General features: G+C 46.3%; 1 protein-coding gene and 1 non-coding gene across 5 annotated transcripts in view; both read left to right on the forward strand.

Annotated features, from left to right (window-relative positions):
- The window catches only part of ANKRD17 (ankyrin repeat domain 17), a 127,620-nt gene that overhangs the window by 11,821 nt on the left and 94,234 nt on the right, over window positions 1–21,565 (forward strand). The window lies entirely within an intron of this gene.
- Window positions 6,017–6,212, forward strand: LOC122925236. The gene has a single exon (XR_006387558.1). It is a non-coding gene; the product is annotated as a U2 spliceosomal RNA (small nuclear RNA).

Raw genomic sequence — 21,565 nt, forward strand, 5'->3', positions numbered from 1 at the left:
ACTTTTCCATTAGAAAAGTTAATAAGGTTTGGAAGAATAAATCTTAGGCTAAATGCACGCGATCAGGTTTGCGTGCGGAAGATCTGCACTGTAGGTCATGTACATTGTATTTTATGTATGAGAATTAGAAATTCTCCTGCACACCATGCAGATTTTTTTTCCATGAGGCTTGTGACCTATGGTGCGGAGTTTGAAATCTGCAGCATGTCAATTTATTTTGGTTTTCTCCTATCGCTTCAATGGGGAGAGTAATATCTGCATCAAATCAGCACCAGTTGATGCGGATTGACAGCACGGATTTCCCTGCGAACACCTGCAGATTTCAGTGTGGATTGTCCGCACTTATGGTAAATCCTGAATAAATCTTTACACGTATATTTTGTTATGCAGTGGAAATATCTGTAGTGACGGCTTGTCTGTATGCACGTGACTATAGGTTTTGTTGCTGGAGGTAAGTACACATACAGCTCGGCCTGCAGTCACCTGGGTCGTAGATGTCATTATTCCAGCCTTCAGTATCTACACAGCTCTGATCAAAGGTCATAACAGGACAGAAAGTCACGATGCAGAGTGCTATAAGCTATATACGTAGTACAGTTTAGGGGCCGTATGTACGAAATTACCAGCCTTGGAGCCGATATCCTGTATTGTCTGGACCCGTTATGTTCAGGGGCTCAGGTCTGGATGATGGGGCTAGTCTGCTCCCAAGGCCAGATGACCTAATGCATAAGAGAACTAACCCCTGATTTGCAGACTATTAGACGCCCATGAGATTTACCTAAATGATTCCACCATGATATTACTTAAATCTGTGATCAGTGATTGTTCACACTAGTTTCTCAAATGGTTAGCTGGAATGGATGACATCCATCAATTTGGATGAGTTTACAGGCTGTCTAGACCTGCACCAGATTTATTTCAGGGGTCAGGCAGGATGATAAATGTGGAGCAGGGATAGACACTTCTCTGACTGCTTTGCTTACTTCAAGACAGAATTTTATGCCTAAATCGTGGGGCAATTTTGGAGCAAAAAGTTGGGTCTTTGGCCTAGCTCCCATTCCTATGAAGCACAGCATCTTCCTGCCAAACCCTGGAATAAGGTATCGACAACCATGTTGTACTACTTTTTAGACAGATTCTAGACTCTGACACTTAAAGAGGACCTTTCACCAGAATAAAACATCTAAACTAACTATACAGACATGTAGAGCGGCGCCCAGGGATCCCCCTGCACTTACTGTTATACCTGGGCGCCGCTCCGTTCTCCCGGTATAGCATCCGGTATCTTCATAGTTAGGCTCCACCCAGGGGAACCTGCCGGCGTCTCCTTCTCCCATGCTGTAGCGCTGGTCAGTCGCAACGCTCAGCTCATAGCCTGAGAGAGAAAAAACAACTCTCAGGCTATGAGCTGAGCGCTGCGATTGGCCAGCGCTACAGCATGGGAGAAGGAGACGCCGGCAGGTTCCCCTGGGTGGAGCCTAACTATGAAGATACCGGATGCTATACCGGGAGAACGGAGCGGCGCCCAGGTATAACAGTAAGTGCAGGGGGATCCCTGGGCGCCGCTCTACATGTCTGTATAGTTTTAGATGTTTTTATTCTGGTGAAAGGTCCTCTTTAAGTAAATCTGGGCCATTGTTTGCCAGTAGCACATTACCCTGTCTAAAGAGGGTGTTGCTGCCAGCGAACAATGACTGTGGTTTGGGATGAACAATCTAAAGTAAAAACCAAAATCTTGCATTGACAGAAGTATTCCGACACTTTACTCAGTATTTAGTTGGATGGGGACTGTCAGACAGACATTTTCAGGTCTCCCAGAGATGTTCAGTTGGGTTCAAGTCATTCAGAGTTGTCCTTTTAAAAGGGTTTCTGTCACCTGAAAAATGGGTATTAAGCTGGCTGAACATAACTATATTAGTGCTATCTCATTGCCTAAAGCCTTTATTGAGAAAAACAAACAAATATGCTAATTAGCCTCTAGGAGCAGGGCGGAGGTTGCAACTGCTTTGCCCACCTCTTTTCATGCCATTCTTCTCTTGATTGACAGGGCCAGGGCAGCGCTGCTCTCCTCCTGCCGGCCGTGTCTGCAGTGTAAATCTCGTGCCGGTCAAGTATTCGGCACAGGCGCAGTGAGGAAGCCAGCAGCCGCCAAGTGTCCTTCCCTGCCTGCGCCAAATACTGAACGGCGCGAGATTTATACTGCATACACTGCTGGCAGAAGGAGAGCAGCAGACAAACAGAGCCTCTAGGAGCATGTGCAATCCACCCCGTTCCTGCTCCTAGAGGCTAATTAGCATATTATAAAAGTTTGGCTTTCTCAATAAAGGCTTCAGGCAATGAGATGGCACTAATATAGTTATGTTCAACTGACATAGGCACATCACTAATGTCAGCCAGCTTAATACCCATTTTTCAGGTGACAGAAACCCTTTAAAGGGCTTCTGTCACCCCACTAAAGTGATTTTTTTTTTTGGGCTAGTGAAATTAGTTATATTGCGATATATGGCAATATAATTGTGTTACTTTGATCCAGCAGTTTCTGCAAAAAACGAAGTTTTAATATATGTAAATTTGGTCTCTACCAGCAAGTAGGGCGGCTACTTGCTGGTAGCTGCTGCAGAAATCCGCCCCCTCGTCGTGTTGATTGACAGGGCCAGCCGGGATCTCCTCCTCCGGCCAGCCCTGTCGGCATTTCAAAAATCGCGCGCCTGTGTGGATTCGGCGCAGGCGCTCTGAGATGAGGAGGCTCGTCTCCTCAGAACTCCCTCACCGAAATAGAAGACGTCATCGGCGCAGGCGCACTGAGGGAGTGCTGAGGAGACGAGCCTCCTCATCTCGGAGCGCCTGCGCCGAATCCACACAGGCGCGCGATTTTTGAAATGCCGACAGGGCTGGCCGGAGGAGGAGATCCCGGCTGGCCCTGTCAATCAACACGACAAGGGGGCGGATTTCTGCAGCAGCTACCAGCAAGTAGACGCCCTACTTGCTGGTAGAGACCGAATTTACATATTATAAAACTTCGTTTTTTGCAGAAACTGCTGGATCAAAGTAACACAATTATATTGTCATATATCGCAATATAACTAATTTCACTAGCCCAAAAAAAAAAATATCACTTTAGTGGGGTGACAGAAGCCCTTTAAGCCACTCTTGTGATGTCTTGGCTGTGTGCTTAGGGTCATTGTCTTGTTGGAAGGTAAACCTTCGGTCCAGTCAGAGGTGTAGAGCACTCCGGATTAGGCCTCATGTACATGGGCGGCCGTGGCCGTATTGCGGCCCGCAAACGGCGGGTCTGCAATCCATGGCTGCCGGCCGTGTGCATCACGGATGCGGACCCTTTCACTTGAATGGGTCCACAATTCGGGAGATGTGGAACGGAGTCACAGAACGGAACACCGGAAGCACTACGGAGTGCTTCCGTGGTGTTTCTTTCCGTTGTTCCGCACCGCAAATAAATATGACGTCATATTTTTTTTGCGGTGTGGACAGACCATGGACCCATTCAAGTTGAATGGGTCCGGCCTGCTGCACGGCTGTTGCCTGTGCATTGGGTACTGCAATTGCGGTCCTCAATGCACGTAACAGCCGCACAACGGCTGTGTGCATGAGCCCTTAGGTTTTCATTAAAGGGGTTGTCCAAGTTTATTATTATTATTTTTTTTTTTGTAAGTTTGTTTCTAGCTAACCAAATGTAAGGGGCTTACAATTCACTTCATCTGCAGTGGCTCCTTTCTCAGATTTCATTGAGGGTCGCATTGACCTGTCATGTCAGCTTCTCCCCTGCTCTGATGTTTTGTGCACAAGTCTTTCACCACTAGCAGCACAGACTCGGGGCTAGAGGCTTTGCTGAGCAGCTGCAGGCAGTGAAGAGACATGCTGGGCACAGGATCTCCCCTCCTTGCCCTGAAACACTGATCCGACAGACAAGAGGAGTCCTGCAGAGCATTGCACAAGAACAGGCAGGGGGAATATCACTGTGTGTATCAGCAGTGTCATTATACAGCACGGACCTCTAGTCCTACACATACAACATGACTATTCCAGCAGTCAGACATTTCACTTAGGCCAGCAATTTTATTCACTACATTTGCAGAGCAGGAAGCGGGAAAAGGTGGTCTTTGTATTTTTTTATTTTATAAAAATATTTTATTGGTCACAATCGTACAACAGAACAGTACAAGATAGAAAAATAGAAAGTTGAATCAAGTACCGAAAGGCAAAGACCGTAACGCAGCCTAGTATCACAGAACATGGCGTGCGCTCCATGTTCCCTCAGCAGCACAGGGGAGAAGGAAGCAGTCCACCCCCCCCCCCCCCCCCCCGCTTCTGCTGCCACCAATGAGAGGGGAGGGACTGCTTCCATCTCCCCTGTGCTGCTGAGGGAACATTGAGTGCACTGAGAGCAGCGCACGCCATGTTCTCTGATACTAGGCTGTGCTACTGTGCAGCCTAGTAACGGTAAAAGGCAAATCCCGGTATCGAATGCGCCTAGTAACGTACAAGGTGCTGTGATCAGGGGGTTAACTGCTGCTGATTGCAGCTCCCTGTCACAGAGGTTGGGTGCCGGCTATGTGATTCTGCCACTGGCACCCACCTCTTGTATATGTATTAAATGTTAATGATCTTCATTGGTGGCGCAGTGCACCCCCCCAGGATCAAAAAGCATGTGCTGCCAGGTCCAGCACACATGAAGCCCGCCCCTCAGACATCTCTCTCACCAGGGGCAGCTCCTGAGTCTGGACTAAACACTACATTGTGGTTACAGGACATGTGGTGATGTCGTCAACCATGTGTGGGAGGAGTTAGGGGAACACAGGTTCCTTGTAGGACTGTGCTGGTGGAGAATGCAGAGGTACTTTATGTATGGAAGGTGTGTTTAAAGCAGGGCTATGTCAGTGTAACCAGTCTATTGTACAGTTTTCTGTGTTTAATGTGCACAAGTAGCAGAGCTGTGTGCAATGTGTGTATAGTAAAATATCTGTGTAATGGGCATGTGGTAGAGCTGTGTATGTAATATGTATATAGTAGCGTCAGGTGGGCGCAGTGTATGGCAGCAGTGGTCTTATATTTAGTGTATGATGTTGGATAAATGTAAAATTGTCTACATTTATTTCTGCATGGGAGACTAGCAATGGTTTCCCTGCAGCAATATCAGCCTCATAACGTTATGTGGGCCTATGCATTATATATGTGAATTACCACAAAATATGTTCCTCCTCCTTAGCTAAATATACTCCTCAAAATTAGGGATTTTTTTTTCTCTTCTGGAAAAAATGTAGTGCAACCTGTGGTCCTAGGTGTCTTACAGCCAGCGATCACATACTGATGACCTATCCAGAGAGTAGGTTATTCGATATTCTGATTTATTAACATGCACCGGTATAGTATTCTGCAGACTGGAAACCCACAGCACTAGTCGGATTGCACAGCAGAATTTTTTATTTCTGAAATCTGATTCACTCTGCTTTTACTTTAAACGCTGTAGATTGTCTGCACTCGATTCTGCTGTGGAGAATCCGCACCACGTATACCATGCTTGGCTATACCGATTACTGGCACCTCAGCTAATCAGCTGTTTGTGGAGAACATGGCGTCATCTTCCCTGTTTACAGGCTCTCTGTTGGCATTGCAGCGGCAAGTAGGTGTAAATACAATTCCACCGACCCATTCACGCCAAGGAGACGGATACTTCTATTTAAGTGAAGAAGGACCTGTCCCGTTGAAGTGAATGAGACTGTAGAATTGTACTCTCACCTGCTTTCTCCACCAGGCACACGGCTGCTGGAGGATTAACCAAATTTATCATGAGGCGCACACTTCATAAATTAGGCTAATCCGTCAGCAGAGCAAGGGGGAACAGAGACCGGCATGAAAACGCTGGGCTTGGTAAATGTGCCACTTTGTCTTTAAGAAATGGTTATCTATCCAGTAAGTCGGCCCCACAGACAGGCTGATAGATGGTGGATGTGTTGCTTTATTGTAACAAGGTCCATCTTGTTTATTATCCCCTTCGCTTTTCCATGTCTCTGCCTTTTGGTTAAGATCAAGTGTAGTATATGTTCTTAGGGCTCTTTCACACCTGCGTTATTGTCTTCCGGCATAGAGTTGCGTCATCGGGGCTCTATGCCAGAAGAATCCTGATCAGTTTTATCCTAATGCATTCTGAATGGAGTGAAATCCGTTCAGGATGCATCAGGATGTCTTCAGTTCCGGAACGGAACGTTTTTTGGCCGGAGAAAATACCGCAGCATGCTGCGCTTTTTGCTCCGGCCAAAAAAACTGAAGACTTGCCGCAAGGCCGGATCCGGAATGAATGCCCATTGAAAGGCATTGATCCGGATCCGGCCTTAAGCTAAACGTTGTTTCGGCGCATTGCCGGATACGATGTTTAGCTTTTTTTACAATGGTTACCATGGCTGCCGGGACGCTAAAGTCCTGGCAGCCATGGTAAAGTGTAGCGGGGAGCGGGGGAGCAGCATACTTACCATCCGTGCGGCTCCCGGGGCGCTCCAGAGTGACGTCAGGGCGCCCCAGGCACATGGATGACGTGATCGCATGGCACGTCATCCATGCGCATGGATCGCTCTGACGTCATTCTGGAGCGCCCCGGGAGCCGCACGGATGGTAAGTATACCGCTCCCCCGCTCCTACTATGGCAACCAGGACTTTAATAGCATCCTGGGTGCCATAGTAACACTGAAAGCATTTTGAAGACGGATCTGTCTTCAAATGCTTTCAGTACACTTGTGTTTTTCCGGTTCCGGCGTGTAATTCCGGCAAGTGGAGTACACAAGATCCGGACAACGCAAGTGTGAAAGAGGCCTTATCAGTTTAATATTGACCTATCCTCAGTATCAGACTGGCGAGGGTCCAACACCCCTGCCGATCAGCTGGTTGAAGAGAAGGCTGCACTCCGTGCAAGCGCAGCCTTCCCTTCGTTGTTTACCTGCTCTCAATAGACATCACAGCGAGCAAATGTAATTACTAGAATGCGTCCCATTCACTTAATTCGCCCCCGTCAATCATGGAAAAACCCTTTTGGGGTAAATGCACACGTTCAGGATTTATGTGCGGACAATCCACACTGAAATCCTCAGGTGTTTGCAAGGAAATCTGTGTGGCAAATTCGGATCAATTGGTGCAGATTTGCATGCATTGAAGTGAATGGAGGAAATCCGGTCAGGAAAAATAAAGTAAATTGATATGATGTGTATTTTAAAATCCGCACTGAAAAATCATGAGACTGTAAAATACATGACCTAAGGTGCTGATTTTCCGCACACAAATACACGCTGAATATACGCACTCAATCCTGATTTAGGCCTTTTAGGCCTCCTGCACACGTGTGCCCCGTGGCCGTCCTGTGGGCCGCAATGCACAAACACCGACGAGGCAGCCGCAGTGAATCGCGGACCCATTCACTTTAATGGGTCCGCGATTTGCCTGTTCCGAAAAAAGACATCATGTTCTATCTTTTTGCGGAGCGGAAGTACGGGACGGAACCACACAGAAGCACTCCCTAGTGCTTCTGTAGGGGTCCGTTCCGTGCTTCCGTTACACACCGTTCCGCACCTCCGGATTTGTGGACCCATTGAAGTGAATGGGTCCGCATCCATGGTGCGGAATACCCACGAACGGCTCTTGTTTATTTGCGGATCCGTTCGTATGCAGGAGGCCTTAGCCTAAGCCCTTCATGATGCAGTGATTGTTGCATTTTTGCTTTTTACTCCTTGCCTATAACACTCTTTTTTCTGTTCACATAGCTGTATATGGGCTTGTTTTTTACAGGACAAGTTTGCAGACCAGAAAAATTCCAAATGGGGTGAAATAGAAAAATAACCCTGGAATACCGCCATGGTTTAATGGGTTTCATTTTTATGGCGTTCCCTATGTGTCCTTAATTCTTAATGTGTGATTATAGCAATACCACCTTTGTATAGTAAAGAAAAAAAGTTTAGAAAAAACGTTTCTTTACCATATTCTGACCCTCATAGTTTTTTGATGTTTAAGTCTACGGAGTTGTGAGCGCTCATTTTATGTGGGGCGATCTGGAGTTTTCAGTGATTTTAACATTTTCGTGATTTAACAGTACTTAATGTTTGATCAATATGTTTTACTTTTTTACCTTTATAAAACAAAAACAATTTACAGAAAATCTGGAAAAAATTGCTTTTTATGTGGATTTCTCTCATTTTAAAATCGTGATATCTCATAAATGTTAACATTCCCTGTATGTCTAATTTATGTTGACATTTTGTAAATGCCATTTTATTTTTTAGCATGTTAGAAGGAATTTTTCACAATTTTAAAGAAAATTTTCAACACTGACTTTAAGGACCGAAGTGATTTTGAGGGACTTGCATAATGGAAACCACCCATAAATGACCACATTTTAGTAACTATACCCCTCAAATTATTCAAAACTGATTTTAGAAACTTTTGGGGTCCTTTTATCAAATTGGTGTAAAGCAGAACTGGCTTAGTTACCCATAGCAACCAATCAGATTCCACCTTTCATTTTCCAAAGGAGCTGTCCATAATAAAAGGTGGAATCTGGTTGCTATGGGCAACTAAGCCAGTTCTAATTTACACCAGTTTGATAAATGACCACATTTGTTTACTGTTTAGGTGTTCCACAGGAATTACAGGAAAATAAAAATGTCAAAATTTCACTTTTCTTGCAGATTTTCAATTTTAAGCCATTTGTCTTGTAATGCAGCAAGGGTTAACAGCAAAATATATCTATCTCTCTATAGAGATGGAGAGGGAGGGATGGATAGAGGGAGAGGGAGGGATGGATAGAGGGAGAGGGAGGGATGGATAGAGGGAGAGGGAGGGATGGATAGAGGGAGAGCGAGGGATGGATAGAGGGAGAGTGAGGGATGGATAGAGGGAGAGGGAGGGATGGATAGAGGGAGAGGGAGGGATGGATAGAGGGAGGGATGGATAGAGGGAGGGAGGGATAGAGGGATAGAGGGAGAGAGAGGGAGGGATAGAGGGAGAGAGAGGGAGGGATAGAGGGAGAGAGAGGGAGGGATAGAGGGAGAGAGAGGGAGGGATAGAGGGAGAGGGAGGGATAGAGGGAGAGAGAGGGAGGGATAGAGGGAGAGAGAGGGAGGGATAGAGGGAGAGAGAGGGAGGGATAGAGGGAGAGAGAGGGAGGGATAGAGGGAGAGAGAGGGAGGGATAGAGGGAGAGAGAGGGAGGGATAGAGGGAGAGAGAGGGAGGGATAGAGGGAGAGAGAGGGAGGGATAGAGGGAGAGAGAGGGAGGGATAGAGGGAGAGAGAGGGAGGGATAGAGGGAGAGAGAGGGAGAGAGAGGGAGGGATAGAGGGAGAGAGAGGGAGAGGGGGGGAGGGATGGATAGAGGGAGAGAGATAGAGAGGGAGACAGACATATCACATATGCACACTCGCACATATGCGCATGCGTACTGAGATCGTAGACTGCCATATGAGCACTCTGGGCTCAGAAGGAAGGAGTGCGATTTGGCTTTTTTGCTAAAATGGTTTTCAGGCATGATTTAAAAATGCCCCAAGGAACTCCTATAGTGAAAACCCCCAAAAAGTGAGTCAGTTTAGGAAACCACCCCATGTAGGGAGTTCCATACAATTTAGGAACACACTTGACTGTGGCTATGAAAAATGTCCTTTTTTTTTTTTTTTTTTTTTTTTTTTTCCTTTCAATAAAATGTTTCTTTAGTCCCAGATTTTATTTTCACAGGGGCTAACAGGAGACAAAAACGTACAATTTGTTATGCATTTCTCCTGATTACGGTAACTCCATATATGCTGTTTGGGCACACTGCAGGGTTCAAAAGAGAGAGAGCACCATGTGCATTTGACGCATAGTTTGGTGATACAGCAACTGCAGAGGCTCAAAGTTTAAATAAAGAAAGTGATTTACACATCATGTGCTGAAAACTGTTGGGGTTCTGGGCTCAGATAACTGAAACCCTTGAAAACTGACCCCACGTGAATTGATAGGTTCTACTGGGTACGGAAATGCCATAAATGTGAAGGCAAGGTGCTGTATGGGAACAACACAGGGCTTGGAAGGGCAGGAGGCCCCATTTGGCTTTTGGAGCATGGATTTTGCTGGAATGGTTTTGAGGCACTTCATCATATTTGCAGAGACCATGAGGTACACGTACAGTGGAAACCCCCTATTAAGGGGCTGGGGGAGAGAGTGAGCTTCCTTTCTCTGTAAACCCTTTTAATGTGGTGGTCAACATTGACTCCGGCATCCAAGGGGTTAATTTGCTGGCATCTGTGTATTCTCCCATGCTTGTGGTTACACCAGGCTGTCAGGAAAAAAAACTGGGCCTCTGACGCTGAATGGACAAGCACAGCTTCCGTGCCTGCCTGAGCAGTGCGCCGTACATTTAGGGTGTATGTATCTCTACTACTATTAGACAACTATAACTATAAGTTATCCTTCACAAGCACAAACTGTCTCATCTTTTTACTACTATAAAAAAAAATCAATAGAATGGCAGTTAAGATGGAAATGTCATGGATTCACCTATGGCATTTGGACTAATCTTTATAGAAGTGTGAGCAGATCATACAGTCTTTTAAAGCAAACTCTCCCTTTACACGGGACGATGTGCAAGCAGATTGCTGTGAAGGAAGTGTTCCTTTCCGACAATCTGCTGATCGCCAGCGGAGGAGACGGCTGTATTTACAAAGATGCAGCGATCTCCGCCACAGTATGGGGAGGAGCTATCGCTAATGCCATTGCTCTTCCTCATACTGTCTTGTTGTTTCCTGGCAGCAGATCTTGTTTACACAGTACGGTCTGCCATCCGGAAACAAGGATTTTTTTTTGTTCTGCACAAACAATCCATTTACCCGATGAACAAGTGTTTCTGAACGCATGTTAGTGATGATCGGTTCAATTCTTGGCCCTTAAGAAGTTAAAGGTGTTTTCCCATCTCAGACAGTGTGGGGCATATTGCTAGGATATTCCCCCATTCTTTGATAGGGTCCCAGAGGTACACTGAGAACTGAGTCCCGAAAGTTGTGGAGGGTGCACTGTACATGTGCAGTCACCCTCCATTCATTTCTATGGGGCTGCAGAAAATCGCCGAGCACTGGCTTGGCTATTTCCGTCGGCCTGATAGAAATGAATGGGAGCGGTGGCCGCGCAAGTGTGGTGCGCTCCTATTAACCACTATGGGGAGAGAGCTTGGTGGTGGCCGGACCCTGGAAAACACAGGACTTTTGTCTCAGCATGCAGGACTTTTGTCTCCGCTCCAAAATCATTTTCTGAGCGTAAACCTAACGGACCCCATTATAGTCTATGGGGTCCGTAGGCTCCGCTCGCCTCAGTTATGTGCCCAATCCGTCCTTTCCGTTCTCCTGCTCCTATAACGGAGCAGGAGAACGGAAAGGCTGAACGCTGGTGTGAACTCAGCCTTAGGCCTCATGCACACGACCGTTGTGTGCATCCGTGGCCGTTGTGCCGTTTTCCGTTTTTTTTCGCGGACCCATTGACTTTCAATGGGCCCGTGGAAAAATCTGAAAATGCACCGTTTGGCAGCCGCATCCGTGATCCGTTTTTCCTGGCCGTGAAAAAAATACGACCTGTCCTATTTTTTTCACGGACCCATTCAAGTCAATGGGTCCGTGAAAAAACATGGATGCAGACAAGATTGTCATCCGCATCCGTGATCCGTTTCCGTTTTTTCCTATCATTTCAATGGCAAACTTTCTTCATTTTTTCATGTCCGTGGATCCTCCAAAAATCAAGGAAGACCCACGGACAAAAAACGGTCACGGACCTACGGACCCCCGTTTTTGCGGAATATAAAGTTTTAATCTGCTGGATTCTGCTCCCAGAAGTACAATGATCGGTTTTGTAGTCCCTCCCTTCTGCCTGAAGTGGCAACTGTAGCATCCAAACAGGAGGCCCCAGAAGCTATCACTTAAAGTAGAGGGAAAGGTTGTGAAGCAGCTCAATGTAAAGTGAAGCCCTGTCTCCAGGACCTTTGGAGGAGCAGAACCAGACAGAATAAAACTTCATATTCACCCTACCCTGGTTAGTACAAATTCCACAAAAGGTAATTTCTCTTTCTCTTTTCAGCCTCTATCTAGTGCTGTCTGCAGTTGTGCATGGTCATAATTGCTGATGGATGGCCCCTTTACAGGGAGTCACCGGTCGCAGTGGTAAATGGAATGAGACTGCTGAAGCCAATGATTGTCTGTAGCAGTCATGCTGTAAAGACTGGAAGTGAGGACTAGGAAACCACGGGATTAAAAGGGTTGTCCAAGATAATTCAGCGTCTCAGACAGGCCACTAATGGTCTAAAATACAGGATGTTGTACATTCGTTCTTCTCCAGTGCTGTGCACGTCACAGTGATCTGTGACACTGCTGCAGTTTTAAGTATCTTGGACAATCCCTTTCATCGGGGAGTGTTTGTTCCCTATTATTTTAACCCACTTCGCCTTGGTGAAGTTGTCAGACCTTCCCTTTAACTGGTATGTGAAGTCTGTATGGGCTCTAATGCCACTACATATTCTGCCATCCACTGAGCTTTCTTTCTGTGTGATTGCATTACAGCTGCAGTCACAAATGAGTGGCCGCTCTGGGGTTTCCTGGCTTCCTGCCAATTAGACGGACAGATTCCACACAGACAGTTGTACTGATCCAGTCTCTGATCGAGCACCTTGGGTAAACAGTCAGTGAACCTCTGTGTTATAGGGGTTTCAGACATTGGCCCTGATTTACTAATGTGTCTGTGCCACAAATCTGTCTAGAAAGTGGTGTAAATCGAGAGTTTCTCCACTTTCTTCTGACAGTCAATAACAGGCAGGAGTTTCTCAAGAAAGGGATGGGGTCTAAATAGGGCCATTTTGCACTAAGGGCCCAGTCACACAACCTTTTGGTCGTTTAGCCTGTGTTGCAGCCTGCATGTGAACTCCATGCTGCGGATATGGACCCGTTGACTTGAATCGCTCGGCAATCTGCAAAATACGGTAAAAGATAGGACATGTCCTATCTTTTGCAAAGTGGAGGCACAGATTGGAAGCCCACAGAAACACTCTGAAGCTCTTCCGACCATATGGTCGTGTGAATGAGCCCTAAAGGTGTAAAATTCTGCTTGTAGTAGCTGGTATAAAGTAAGGAAAAAGGCTGCAGTGGGAACATAGAGGTATGCAGCTAATCACTGATCTCAGTAGTGTACAGCGGGAAACCACTGATGCTGGTGATTGGTAACAGTGGTCAGAGACCGTATACCTCTAGCCCACACTACAACAGGGATCTGCAACCTACGGGACTCCGGCTGCTGTGAAACTGCAACTCCTGACATGCAAACATATTTTGCTGTTCCTGTAACTCTTCTAGTGTATGGAGCATTCTGGGCGTTGTAGTTTCAGAACAGAGGTCGCTAATACCTGCACTTACAATCTTGTATACAAAAGGGGAGAAACTGGGCTACTTTCACACTCGTGTTTTGGCTTTCCGTTTGAGATCTGTTCAGGGCTCTCACAAGCGGTCCAAAATGGATCAGTTTTCCCCTAATGCATTCTGAATGGAAAAGGATCTGCTCAGAATGCATCATGCAAACGACAATGCAAACGGTTCTTGCGTTTTTTTTTTTTCCACTGTCGTTTGCATGTAGCCTAAGGTGATTTCTTTTATAGCATTTATGGACGTGGGGTTAATTTTTAACTCCGACAACCCCTTGTGCTGTGCACACCCCACAGCAGAACGCTCCAGTATTTCTCCTCAGCATTGTAGATAGCTTAATTGCAGCTACAGGGGTTTTTCTTACTATTACCCCCTGTGTGGTAAATAAAAGCCTCAAACTGTACAAGGTTTGTGGGTTGTTAGTAGGTAGATTGTGTTTGTCTATAATTGTAGCTTGAATAATAAGCGCACCACAATTAGTCTATGGGATGGACAGTGTCTTTCACTGTAAGCTGTTTCTGTAGTTACTACCAGTTTAGCTCCACTCTCCACCCTTACGCCTTTATACGGCGGTCACTAAGGGGCCTTGGGCTTGGCCGCCGCCTTTCCCATGAGAGCCGTGCTCCTGCTCTTACAGCCCCAACTAGCACCAGTGCCAATCTGGGCAGTTTAACCCCTTGCATGTCATGGGCAATGGTGCCCGTGGCATGTAAGTGGTTAAACGGGGAATGGGCTTGCTCGGTCTCCCATCAGCATCCCACAAATGAGATAGCAGGGTTGCCGATGGTGCAGGCCTTAGGCCTGCCTCCAGAGTTTCCCAGGAGGCCGTACCTCTGGCGCTGTCTGCTGGTGAATGTCAGTATAGCACTGATATTAAAATAAGGCCTCGTGCACATGGCCATGTTTTAGGGTCTGCATATTGCTGATCTGCAAAACATGGATACCGTACATGATACGGACAAGGATAGGACGTGTTTTTTTTTTTTTTTTTTTTTTTTTTTTTGTGGGGCTGCTGAACAGTTATGAATGTGGGCACATTGAAATGAATGAGTCCGCATCCAAGCCACAAAAATGTGGCTCGGATGTGGACCCAAATAACTGCACTTAAGGCATAGTGCATTGTATGTTAGAAGCCATCAAAATATTCCCTATTCTAGTCCCCCTGTGAAAGATTTAGAAAAATGATCACTGTTAAATCATTAACAATAACAGATTTAACAGTGATCATTAAGATGATAATGCCCCTTTAAGAGGTTCTCTTTGGGGCTAAAAATTTTTTCCTCTCTCTAAATCTAGCAGCACTAGTTCTATGCTACATGTTGCTGCGGGTTTCCTAGTTCGCTGTACACTGCTTTCCCATACGTTCGGACACATCAGTTTAAAACGTGACGTGTGTTTAGGAATACCCTTTTGTGATGTGCAGTCATTCAACCCCAACCAATTTGTGTTTTTTCTTTTTCCTTTTTTTTCTCATTTCATTATTTATTTATTTTGGCTTACTAAGAGCCATAACTTATTTTATTTTTTTATTGTATTTTTCAGTGGTACAGTTCAATTTATGATAAGTATAAGTGCAGTGACTGAGTCACACCACACAAAAACAAAAGTTTTAGTTTTTAGAAAAACTGACTTTTCTAAAATTAGATTGGTGGTATACGAGTCCCTATCAGAGTGGAAAAGTTTCAATGGAGTCCAGGAGAAATGGGACTATTTAAAAGTGTCACTATTGAAGGCAACAGATAATTGCATTAGGCTTGTCAGTAAAAAGCAAAAAAGGAAGAGTCCTCTGTGGTACTCAGTAGTGGCCAAAATCATAAAAAAAAATAAAGTTTGACAGGCAAATTTATAAGATTAGGCAGAGGCCAAACAAGTTATAAGAGCTTCTAAAGCACAGGCAGAAGAGAAATTAGCTCAGTCAGTGAAAAAAGGCGATAAGACATTCTTCAGATACATAAATGAAACTAAAACAAGGAATTGCTAAATTAAAAACAAAAGGAAGGTATATGGAAGAAGATAAAGAACTAGCTGACTGCCTCAATGAATACTTTTGTTCAGTTTTTACAAAGGAAAATGAAGGAGACGGACCTCAGTTAGGAAAGACGACTAATGAATCTTTTGTGTTTAGGTGCAGATCCGTCTGGTATCTGCAGACTGATCCGCACCTATAATGCAAACACTGGTATCCGTTCAGAACGGTTCCGTCTGCATTAAAAGTCTAAGTGTAAGTCAAACGGATCTGTCCTGACTCGCATTGAAAGTCAATGGGGGACAGATCCGTTTACAATTGCACCATATTGTGTCAATGTAAACTGATCCGCATTGTAAGTCAAGACGGATCCGTTTGGCTCCTCATTGCCAGGTGGACACCCAAACTCTGCAAGCAGCGTTTTGGTGTCCGCCTCCAGAGCAGAATGGAGGCGGAACGGAGCCAAACTGATCCATTCAGAATGCATTGGGGGCTAAACCGATCCGTTTGGGGCCGCTTGTGAGAGCCTTGTAACGGATCTCACAGGCGGACCCTGAAACGGCAGTGTGAAAGTAGCCTAAGGCAGCGGGGTACTGTGGAGATCACTGTTAGGGGGGCGGCCCCTAAGGAGGTCACTGTCAAGGGAGTGGGGTGCTGTGATGCTCAACGTTAACGAGATGGGCTGCTGTGGAGGTCCCATTTTAAACTGTCGGCGCACGGTTGGGGGGGGGGGGTATGGGGTGCTGTAGAGGACACTGTTATAGGGGATACTGTTGATGTCTTAACACACACACACACACACACACACACACACACAGGTACTTCTACTAGTAATAAATAAACATATTGCATATTGTCACGTCCGAAAAGTCCAAACTATTAAAACGTGTAAAAAAAAAAAAAAAAAAAATCTTTTATTGTCCCTCCCAAAAATAGGATAGGACTGTGCTAATATGGGCCAGAGGTTCCATAAAACGCCAAACACGCTGCTTTTTTGGTGGCTTATTTTTTTTTGGGGTGGTATTGAGTATCTCAATACTTTTTATGGTTTTGAAATCGAATAAAAATTTTGGTATCTTGACAACCCTACTGTGGAGCATTTTGTACCCCCTGCACATCATATGGTGGTATTATAGACACTAGAGGCACTACTGGGGGGCATAATGGATAATGGGGGCACTACAGGGGAGCATTACTTACATACCTAGGGCACTGCAGGGGTTGCAGATTAAAAAGAGCTGTTTTTAAAGGCTCTTAAAATGGATGCAAAATGGCCATGAGTTTATCCTTTTGAAACGTCACCCTTTTTGGCTCATGCACGTGTTTTTTGTCCACATCTGATTAGCGCTTTTTGCAAGTCTGATGCAGGCCCATTCACTTCAGTGCGGCTGCAAAAATGCGGACTGCACACCGCGTGCTGTCTGCATCCGCATGTCCGTTCTGTGGGCTCACAAAAAAGAGAACGTGTCTCATTAGGGACAAGGATATAGATGTTCTATGGATGGCAGGACATTCTGTTCACCAAAAGGCAGATTGCACATGGTAGATGTCTGTGTGTTGTGAATTCGCTGTTTGTGGACCACGTTCGTGTGTATGAGCCCTAAGCCATGTCATATTGGGTGTCGCGGTTCTTTGTTTAGTACTCCTATTATTCCGTTTGGCTGTTGGGAAGCCTATTGATACCATCCTTGTATCCCAGCCTAATGCTTCGTCAGTGATTGTGAGTAGAGATGAGCGAATTTCTGGTTGTGAAATTCGTTCACTCTTGGTTTACTGGTAAAAGGTGAATTGCGTTATGGACTCCCCTGCATAACGGAAACGGAACGGATCCGTTTTGCAGCCAATTGATTTCTATTATGAAAAAAATGAATAACTGAATGCCTCTAACGGACAATAATAGGACATGTTCTATTTTTTTATTTTTTATTTTTTTGTGGAACGGAACTGGAATGCACACAGAGTACCTTTGTGTGTGTGTGTTTTTTATTTAATTTTTTTCTGACCCATTCAAACGAATCTTTCCACATATGGTCCGCAAAATAAATGGAACGGGCACGGAAAGAAAATGTTTGTGTGCAAGAGACCTCACTGATGGAAGTCACTGACCAAACACTGACTGTGTGAAGACCAGTAGTCCTCTGTGTAATGGTCTCTGACTTCTGGACGCATACACAGTTCTGCCCAAAGTAACTTCATTTGAGCTGCTGTGTGTTTGACGTTTCCTTTTTTTTTTTTTTTTGAAGTGTATGTAGAAAAGTGAAGCTGTGCAAATAGCCCAGTATACCCCAGTGCAGCAGTGTGCATACTGGTGAGCGCTGACATCAGTTGTGGATAAAGTGCTGATTGTTTCCCACTTGTCCATGAATACAAACAATACACTGACTCTCTGGGAAAGGAATATGTCACCACAGGCGAAGGAACTTTTCTTAAAGGGGTTATCCGAGACTAAAAAATGCCCCCCATATGCCCGGGCCCCTCGCACTGAATCTACTTACCTGGCTCCCCGCACCTCCGCTGCTGCTTCTCCCAGTGCTCGAATGAAAACGTGCATGGGGAGAAGCTGCTGCGGCTGTGTGGGGAGCCAGGTAAATAGACTCGGTGTGGGGGCATTCGTTAATCTCAGATAACCCGTTTAATAGTAACTTGCCATGAGAAGAATGCTTAAAGGGATTCTGTCACCAGATTTAACCCTATTAAGCTAGCTGACATTAGCGATGTGCTAATGTCAGCTAAACATAACTAGCCTATTCCTACTTTTATCTATGCCCCCGTTACGCCAAAAATCTTACTTTTATAATATGCAAAGGGGGGGGGGGGGGGGGTTGCTCCTGCTCCTAGAGGCTCCGTTCTTCCACTTTTGTCACCTCCCGACAAGTCCTGATTGACGGGGCCAGGCAGCGCTTACATCTGTCTGCCAGCCCTGTGCTCTGGTGAAATCTCGTGCCATTCGGCACAGGCGTGGTGAGGGAAAGACACTCACAGGCTGCCAGCTTCCTAACCGCGCCTGCGCCGAATACTGAACGGCCCGAGATTTCACCAGAGCACAGGGCTGGCAGACAGATGTGAGCGCTGCCTGGCCCTGTCAATCAGGACTTAAAGGGAGGCGACAAAGGTGGGAGAGAACGGGAATAGGCTAGTTAGGTTTAGCTGACATTAGCACATCGCTAATGTCAGCTAGCTTAATAGGGTTAAATCTGGTGACCGAATCCCTTTAAAAGAGAAGAGACCTGAAAGTCCCCAGGGATGTAGGCTTGTGCAAGGTAACACACATGAATATGGTATATTTTCATGTGGATTTCTGTGCATTTCCGCAACAGATCTGCACCAAAAATTGTATTTTTTAATTTTTGGGCGGGATTCAGACTTTCCCGCAGATCTCACCCTTGCATTGAATAGGGTGAAATCGGATATCACACAGTTGACATGTAGCAGGTTTCAAAATCTCATGTGAGTTAAATTTCCGCATGAGGGAGAAGCGCCGTTTACCTGAGATTTGTCTCGTACAGTACCAGCAAATCTGCAGGTAGCCCGACATAGGTTGTAAACAGTTAAAGGGGTTCTTTCGCTCCACACCTTTTGAATCTGTGTGATGTAGTGCACAAATGGCTGGTGCCCATATATTGCTGACCTGCCTAAGTGATCTGTGTGCTGGAAGTCTGTCCGTTGTATGGAACGTTATGGAATGGCAGCCAGACATGCGTGGGGCCTAATGATTCCTTCATATAGCAGTTATGTGGCTTGAGAGTTTGTTATTTAGACCACGTACCAGGAAGGTGTAAGAGGTTAATTGTTAAACCTTAAATGGGTTTTCCCATCTCAGACATTGGGGGCCATATCATTAGGATATGCCCCATTGTGTGATAGGGGCTGGTCCCATCTCTGGGACCCACACCCATATCTGGAACTGCATGTAAATTTTCATGGGGCTGCTGAAAATAGCAGAGTGCTGGCTTGGCTATTTCCGTTGGCCCCATAGCAATGAATAGGAGCGGTGGCCGGACTTGGGGAAAACCAGGGTTCCTCCAGCCACCACCTTCCCTGCTCCGTTTTCATTATAGTTGCAGGTCCCAGCGGTGGGACCTGCAACTATCGGACAATGGGGATACGCCCCCGTTGTCTCAGGTGGGAATACCTCTTTAAGAAGCAGCTTGTTCATCGGTTGTTGAATTCACTTTGCAAAAAGCCTGTAAGAAATGAAAGCGCCATGGGCCAGGTATTGTTTCCTGTTCCCTAAGGTGGGGGCACCTTAAAGTTTTTAACTTCCACTTTTCCTTGTTTTCATGTGTAATGACACTTGGCTCATTTCCGGAATCGGTGCCATGTCTGTATGGCAGTTTGTGTGGCACAGAGTGCTGGTGGACATGCATGCTTGGTCGCTGCCCCACAGCCAGGTCTCCTCTTCACCGCAGAGTAGGCAGTAGAAATGGCCTTGTGCTGGTGTGGGAAGGAGAGCCTCGGCAGTCCCATGGCAGTGTGTCAGAGTAGACCACCCCAGCTTCATAGGCTTGGAAAGGGGGACTGTATGGTCCATTGCTGTAGCCTGCCCCCAGCAGGGACATGGATGCAGGTATGGAAAGGGGGACTGTATGGTCCATTGCTGGAGCCTGCCCCCAGCAGGGGCATGGATGCAGGTATGGAAAGGGGGACTGTATGGTCCATTGCAGGGGCATGGATGCAGGTATGGAAAGGGGGACTGTATGGTCCATTGCTGGAGCCTGCCCCCAGCAGGGACATGGATGCAGGTATGGAAAGGGGGACTGTATGGTCCATTGCCGGAGCCTGCCCCCAGCAGGGACATGGATGCAGGTATGGAAAGGGGGGCTGTATGGTCCATTGCCGGAGCCTGCCCCCAGCAGGGACATGGATGCAGGTATGGAAAGGGGGGCTGTATGGTCCATTGCCGGAGCCTGCCCCCAGCAGGGACATGGATGCAGGTATGGAAAGGGGGACTGTATGGTCCATTGCTGGAGCCTGCCCCCAGCAGGGACATGGATGCAGGTATGGAAAGGGGGACTGTATGGTTCATTGCTGGAGCCTGCACTGTATATTGTATATTACAGTAGTGCATTGTTTTTCTGCTGGTGACCCCAATCTGGTTTCTTTATTAGGTATTAGTGATGTTCAATCTATACTGCTATGTAAGGTCTTGTACGCCTGTGTGTATATATCTGATATAGGTACATTCCGCATTTTTGGATCTTCTCTATGGGGAGGCCGGCTGTCAGTGACAACTGGCGATCTCCATTGCAGCTGCTATCTCTGCTAGGAATTTCAGAAGTGGCCTTGCAGATACAAATGCCCTTCGAGGTTTAGCCTGTGGGTGGTCTTGAATTGGTTAAAAAAAAAAAGTTTTGTTGGCAGGTTTGGTATGCTGGTTTAACCTGAATGGCAAAACTGTGTCATGTGGCTAATAGGAGCTGAGCGAGAATAGTGAAGGCAGTGTTCTCTTGTTATGCCCTTCTGCAGTACTTGATGGCTAAAGCCAGGGCCTAACAGGCTATGTGTAGAAGTGCCAGGCATAATACGCTGCAGTACACAAGTATCCCAGGCTATGTCGGGAAATCCTTCATGAATTCTTTCATAGAGCAGAAAGTCACAAGTGAGGCTACTTTCACACTAGCGTTCGATCGGATCCGTTCTGAACGGATCCGATCATAATAATGCAGACGGAGGCTCCGTTCAGAACGGATCCGTCTGCATTATTTTTAGCATATAACAGCTAAGTGTGAAAATAGCCTCGTACGGATCCGTCCAGACTTTCAATGTAAAGTCAATGGGGGACGGATCCGCCTGAAGATTGAGCCATATTGTGGCATCTTCAAACGGATCCGTCCCCATTGACTTACATTGTAAGTCTGGACGGATCCGCACGGCCAGGCGGACACTCGACTGATGCAGTCTGAGCGGATCCGCTCCATTCAGACTGCATCAGGGCTGGACGGCTGCGTTCGGGTCCGCTCGTGAGCTCCTTCAAACGGAGCTCACGAGCGGACCGACGAACGCTAGTGTGAAAGTAGCCTGACTTGTCTGCAGCCCTGTAAACGCCTTGTGAATTCCTGTGGGCAGCAATATTTTTATTTATTTTTTATTGGGGGGGTAAAACTTCTATTCCAGTTCTAAAGTTTTGTGCAACCCCCCTTCTGCACATATCCGATGTGGATTTCAAGCCCACATGCCTCT

This window comes from Bufo gargarizans, chromosome 1, assembly GCF_014858855.1.
Source record: "Bufo gargarizans isolate SCDJY-AF-19 chromosome 1, ASM1485885v1, whole genome shotgun sequence".
Lineage (NCBI taxonomy): Eukaryota > Metazoa > Chordata > Amphibia > Anura > Bufonidae > Bufo > Bufo gargarizans.